The 6,579-nt window shown below is 38.5% G+C and overlaps 1 protein-coding gene across 1 annotated transcript in view; it reads left to right on the top strand.

Annotated features, from left to right (window-relative positions):
• Positions 1-1,973: 1,973 nt before the first annotated feature.
• The window catches only part of FGFR2 (fibroblast growth factor receptor 2), a 150,558-nt gene continuing 145,952 nt past the window's right edge, over positions 1,974-6,579 (top strand). The window contains exon 1 of the mRNA XM_029284393.1: positions 1,974-1,990. The gene's annotated coding sequence lies outside the window, so the exon portion shown is untranslated. The remainder of the gene's footprint in view (positions 1,991-6,579) is intronic.

The raw sequence follows: 6,579 nt of genomic DNA, 5'->3' as shown, positions 1-6,579 counted from the left end.
ATGGAAATAATACCAGTTTAAAGAGGAGGAAAGCAAATAAGATGAGAATATTAGCTTTATCATCTCATATGCTTTTTGCTGCAAGCACTTTGACAGATATGAGAGGAATAACATTTTCCCTGATATTTCTTTTTTATGACTAGCAATTTTGTGACTCTCCAATGGGAGAGGTTTTAAGATATATTTTATTGTTCTCTGGAAGGCTAGTTGCATTACAAAGTTACAGGCAAGAGGACAGATTCCCTTTCCTGGGGGCTTCAGCTTATCATTATCAGCTTTTCAAAGATGGAACATATTTGGTTTTCAACCACAGATTGCCCTCAAACAAATTGCTGGAGAGATAAAAGGAACACACAATAGGACTGGTTTTACCAGAATAGTCATAATTAGCAATAATTTGTAGCTCAGGGTTGAAATGAGGGGTCCTTGATGCTCTCTGAGCTTGATTGTTTTCTTGTGGACGTTTCATTACCCAAATGTAGGTAAAACCATCAGCTAGCACTAATGATGTTACCTAGTTTGTGTAAGGAAATATCTGCAAGAAAATAACCAAGCTCAGAGAGCACCAAGGACCCTTCATGTTTATAATTGTCTGGCAAAAGTTTGGAACAAAAGGCTAGATGAATTATCACCCTATGTTGAACATGAGTGAAGGGAAGACTAGTCACTAGACCATCTCAGCAAGTATCCTTCCATTGAAAGTTTTACAAGAGCAAGATAAAGCATAGATTTTTTCCCCCTGACTTGCTCACTAAAAGATATTTTCCATCTCCTAATCCAGGAAAGATCAATATGTGTTAGTTTAAATAATTAAATGAATGTGTGTCTTTATAAAAAGTAATAAAATAAATATATGTGAGATTAGATGTGATTTAAGACGGATTTATGATTGCCACCAAAGCCATGAAAACTTGAGAGTTTCAGACAGGATAACTTCATCATTATGTTAGCTGGTCCAAGATCCAAGGTTGTGGGCTTTTCATACATCTATTTTATTAGGTAATAATATCGGTCACATATTGTATATGATATCTGAACAAAGAGATGGAGTTTCTACAGATTGTATTGTTTGATTAGTTTCCTTCACCCTTGAGCCATCAAAGAAGAAAAAAAGAACAAAAAAATTATTTCTATATTGCTCAAATGGGAAAGGGAGTTGCTATTATTGATTACTTTAAAAAATGGTTAATGAAGATCATATACAGGTTGGGATCAGTATAGTATGTAACCTTTTCCTCTCCTTCCTCTTCCTCATAGACATAATGTTATAGTTATCACAAGTGGTGATGGTAAGACACTGAGTCCATTGTCAGTTAAAGCCACAATTCATAGCATGTATAATTACCCAATGTGATAATTTGTGCATGTCCTGGGAGTAATTGCAAAGTAATTTGTAATTGTTTGTGAGTCAAGGATCCAGTTTTCAACTGCTGCTGCTGATATCTTTGTATAAAACAACAAAGCCTGGGTTTTTTGTGTAGGTAATGGCATTATTTGAGATAAAAAAATGGGTGTTTGGGTCACTATTCCAACTGGGAACCATTGAGTTAAACCATTAGATCCAGGTGCCCACATAACAGTCCAGACATTGGAATAAAAGGTGCCTGAGCCCCAACTTGCTGATTACTTTGTCATGTACTTCCACCATTGAAAGGATTCCTTTTGAGGAAGAAACTTGGATCCCTGAAAATCAAATGAGTAACAGTTGTTCAATGATTGCAGAAAAGAGAAGCCTCTTTCTCATGTATAACATGTTTGGGCTCTTTGTACCTTCAAGGCATGCAGTGAGTTAACTTTGCATTGTGATACCATTTTCTGAGTTACAAGTCTGTGCCTCTTTGTATGAATGCCACCCACACAAAAGGGGAACGATGTCAAGCTGCAACTTGCAGAATGTAGTAAGACACACCTATGCAATCACTGCTTTGCCTACTCTAGCAAACTCTCATGTTCCTGAAGTCTCTGCATGAACTGAATGAATATAGGCCAGGTATTATTGAAGCTTCGTTCTTTTTCAAATTGTACTTATATGGGCTTTTTTTTTACTGCTGGATATATGGGAGTACTGGTAGGGCATTTTAATCAATGAATTCTCTCTCTGTTCTTTGAATGGATGGAGTGGAAAAAGGACTCACATGATTATTAGGAACAACACGGCTACTGGCAAAGGTTGGACTGTCTGATGCCTTTCTGTTTGGACTTGGTTGTTTTCAAGACAAAACACTGCTACATTTTGTTTTGTGCTTAGTTTTATTTACAAGGATGTGGGAAGTGCAAGGATCATGTGAATTTCTTAGTAAGCTTTTGCTTGGGTAAGATACAGAGGAAAAATTGTCTGTAGCTGACAGAACACTTTAGATGTGAGACTATGAACAAAGCATCGCCTAATTTTCATCCTAGCTTGCTTTGTGCTTGGTTTAAAAATGTCTCTTCTGTAAAATGCTTGTGTATGTGTGTGAGAGGGAACAAACAGTGATGGTACCATCAAATCTAGATGAAAAGGTCTATAAAGTGAAACAAGGCACCAATAGTGGCGAACATTCCCTCTTTCCCATTTAAAAGCAAAGTCATGTTATTTATAATATTTAAGGGAGGGAAATCTTCAATATGTATACAACAACAAGAAAATATATCTGATTGCATATACAAATACATGTTCGTATTTGTACGTGTGAGCACATTTATTTTTCAGTTTTACTCTTTGCCATTGAATCAGATATTTCAGCATTAACTATGGTACCACTAAATTACTTTGGGTAAGATAAATAAGCATCCATGCATGTTTTTATGACAATGAATTTTCTGGTATACAGTTTTTCACAGAGCTCTTTATCTGAGTTTTATGTTTGCTTATACTACACAGGAGTGCAAATACATTGTATGTTTTAAACATTTGTTAGGTCTAGTTTAATTGTTAGCATTTTTGGTTAGCAGAAGAAGTATCTTTATCTGAGATCTGCAACATATTCAAGTTGACTATTATAATAAATCTGAAGCAGTGTAAATGTAATCTATATAATTCATATTGTGGTTTAATCTAGGGCTGATCATGCAATGAGAGGGATTGGAAAGCATTTTTAAAATTAAATCAAACTTGATGTCCTGGTAAAGGCACCAGGATGTCTTCGCTAGCCCTTTCTGAAAAGAATTTAAATAGCTTTGTTTAATGTTTATCTTTAAAACCTTGTGGATTAGCAGACCTAAGATTAACCCTTGAAGGAATACCTGCTTTTGTATCTACCTGCCTGCCATATTTTTTTTCAGAGACTCTCCTTGTTGCAATTTGATATAAAATCCACATAACTGCCTGGAGAAAGACAAGCTTTTCATTTGCAGAATCCTGACCACAGATACCAATGGCACCAAGATTCTTTCAACACCACACACACACATTTTTATCCTCCTAAGCAAGTTTATGTAATGCTCTAACATGCTTTTATTTATTTTATTTATTTATCAAATGTAGGTACCGCCCATCTCTCAGATGTTAGCCTCAGATATGTTCAGGACTGTAGAGCTAAGCCAGTTCTTTAAACTGAAAATGTAAATGCACAAATAGTTAATGCAGCTGGGGCAGAACTGCTGTTGTGTGCTCTGCCCATCTAGTCGCAACCTGAACATAGAAAGGTACTTTGTAAAGCAGTTGTGCTAAATTTCTGCTTGCATACCTTTATTTATTTATTTGAAATATTTTATGAATTGGAATTGAAGAGTGGGTTATAAGTGGAAGGAATACACCCAGGTAGCCCTACAACAGTTCATTTAGTGAAGTTACAACGGCACTGAATAAAGTGACTTAATGACCGTTTCATAGTTCAACCTTTATAGCCTCCCCATGATCATGTGATCAAAATTCAGATGCTTGGCAATTGGTTTATACTTATGAACATTATTGTGTACCAAAGTCACATGACCACCTTTTTGCTATCTTCTGACAAGCAAAATCGATGGCGAAGCCAAATTCACTTAACAACCATATTACTTAACAACTGCAGTGATTCACACTTAACCAATGCGGCAAGAAATTTCATAAAATGGGACAAAACTCACTTAACAAATTTCTTAGTGACACAAATTTTGGGCTAAATTGCAGTCATAAGTCAAGGACTACGTGTAGTTATAATTAATAATAGGGAAACCTATCTTCATGCTGTACTTCTTCAGTGCATTGTTCCCCCTCAGGAAATTCCCATCTTATTTTCATGGACATTCGGTCCAGTACAATTTCAGATAAATTACTGAGGGGACCATCAGGTCTGGAGTGATTTTTTGTGTATGGGCAAGAAGGAAGCAAACAGTCAGTGTTCAGAAAAGGTCTCATAGATCAATTTTCCCCAAGGGAAATGGAATAAGCAAACAAACATGGAAAGGACTTATCTGATTATGTATTGAATTATATAGTCAGCCACCTCAACTTTGTGACTTTAGGCCATTCGCCATACATGCATACATACATACAAACATCCATCCATACATACATGATATCATTCAAGAAAAGAAAAGTCCCTTACTTGAGATCCTCAGTGTTGAATGGGGAGGGCAGGCCATCTGTGATCCATGGACTTGAGATTGTCCATCTTTGACCTGAGAGCTTTGAAATCATCTGGTCAGAGGGTTCAGGAAAACAAAGGTTGCTTGTTTACAGTAATATTTTTAAAATGCTCACAACTTAAGACTCGCTAAGCTGAATGTAACCATTAGCAATGTACAATGTTTTGATTCCTGCTTTTAAAGTATAGGCTCTTGCTGTAGGCTGCCTTCCATGGAAGGGCTTTCATTTTTAATCTATGGGGCGTACGTTTTCTTCCTATCTCTCATCATCCCTTGAAATTGGAGAAAAAATGTTTCTTGGGAAACTCCTCCCTCCTCTGCCTTATGAAATGATGCCAGAAGAAGAGCAGTAATTTGCTACTTCTGCTGCTGCTGCTGCTGCTGCTGATAGGGGAATGAGAACCTCTGTCTACATCAGGAGCTACTTCCTGGGCATAGCAATCAATGTCTCTTTAGGACAGTGGTTCTCAACCTTTTTAATGCCGCGACCCCCAACCGGTCGTAAGTCGAGGACTAAACCGGTCGTAAGTCGAGGACTAAACCGGTCATAAGTCGAGGACTAAACCGGTCATAAGTCTAGGACTACCCAACCGGTTGTAAGTCGAGGACTTTCCCTACCTGGGAACGCCGCGCATGCATGGTTTCGCCCCCTGCGCCGGCCGAGGCGTAGCTGGCAAGCGGCAGAGACGGAGCAGGCCGACCACCAGCTGGCCCAGCCCAAGGGAGGTAAGGCACCCGCCGGAAAAGGGGAAAAAAATGGCGGACAGCCTTGCTTGGCGACCCCCGTGAAATGGTCAATCGACTCCAAATGGGGTCGCGATGCATAGGTTGAGAACCGCTGCTTTAGGAACATAGACATGAGAGTAGCAGAAGACTTAGGGATAAGACCTGGACAGATAACTAATTTTATTGCAGGAACCAAGGAAACTTAATTACAACAGAGATCCACTTTCAATTACAGGAAAGATCTACTAGTCGAAGAATCCAATTTTCTGTTTACATAAGATCCAATGTTTAAATATTGAATTTCTTACTCCTACCCTTTTGTTGCAATGAAGTAGCTGCCACCCATTTTTCATCGGGGCCTGTAGATGGTATCCAGCTTAACTTTTACAAAATATTTTGGGTTTTTTTTTTTTCATCCCTGCTCCCTCATATACAGGCAGTCCTCAGCTTACGACCACAACTGAGCCCAAAATTTTTGTTAAGTGAGTTTTGCCCCATTTTATAACTTTTCCTGCCACAGTTGTTAAGTGAATCACCGGAGTTGGTAAGTTAGCAACACGGTTGTGAAGTGAATCTGTTTTTTCCTATTGACTCTGCTTGTCAGAAGGTCACAAAAGGTGATCACATGACCTGGGGACATTGCAACTGTCATAAATATGAGTCAGTTGCCAAGCATCTGAATTTTGACCATGTGACCATGGGGATGCTGCAATAGTCATAAGTGTGAAAAATGGTCAAAAGTCACTTTTTTCAGTGACGTTATAATTTTGAACACTCACTAAATGAACTGTTGTAAGTCAAGGATTATCTCTACCAGCCTGCCAGCTCCAATCTTCTGACTTTTAGCATTTCTTGTGTGGAAACAGAATTTTGGCTGATTGTTGACAAAAATTTCACACCTGAGCAAAACCTAGAGGCTTCAATCTGATGACTGAGGCAACATTTGGTGAAAATGTGTCATGCATTGTTTTCTCAAGGTCTACCTGGGCATTGATTGTTTCTTTATTTTAAAGTGGAATTTGTGGCCCTAAAAGGCAGAAGGATTTATTTTATTGTGATCATATTTTCTTACTGGAAAAATGTCATGTATTTAGTTAGTTGTTAGTTGTTTGTCCATCGATTTCGATGAAGACCTTGACATCTTGGGTCAAGATGTCAAGACTTGCGCGTGGATTGGATTAAAGTGAGGGAGAGGTGCGCATAGTCAGCCTCACTCTCTCTTCCCAGATTCCATCTTGTTCCAATGGCAGGACAAAAGTCGAGACAGCTGGAGATGGGCTGGGCGCAGTGGTTGACCAGGGC

This window comes from Protobothrops mucrosquamatus, unplaced genomic scaffold (genome assembly GCF_001527695.2).
Source record: "Protobothrops mucrosquamatus isolate PMUCROS unplaced genomic scaffold, P.Mucros_1.0 scaffold566, whole genome shotgun sequence".
Lineage (NCBI taxonomy): Eukaryota > Metazoa > Chordata > Lepidosauria > Squamata > Viperidae > Protobothrops > Protobothrops mucrosquamatus.
Note: the sequence above shows the minus strand (reverse complement) of the source record. Positions and strands in the feature narration are given on the sequence as shown.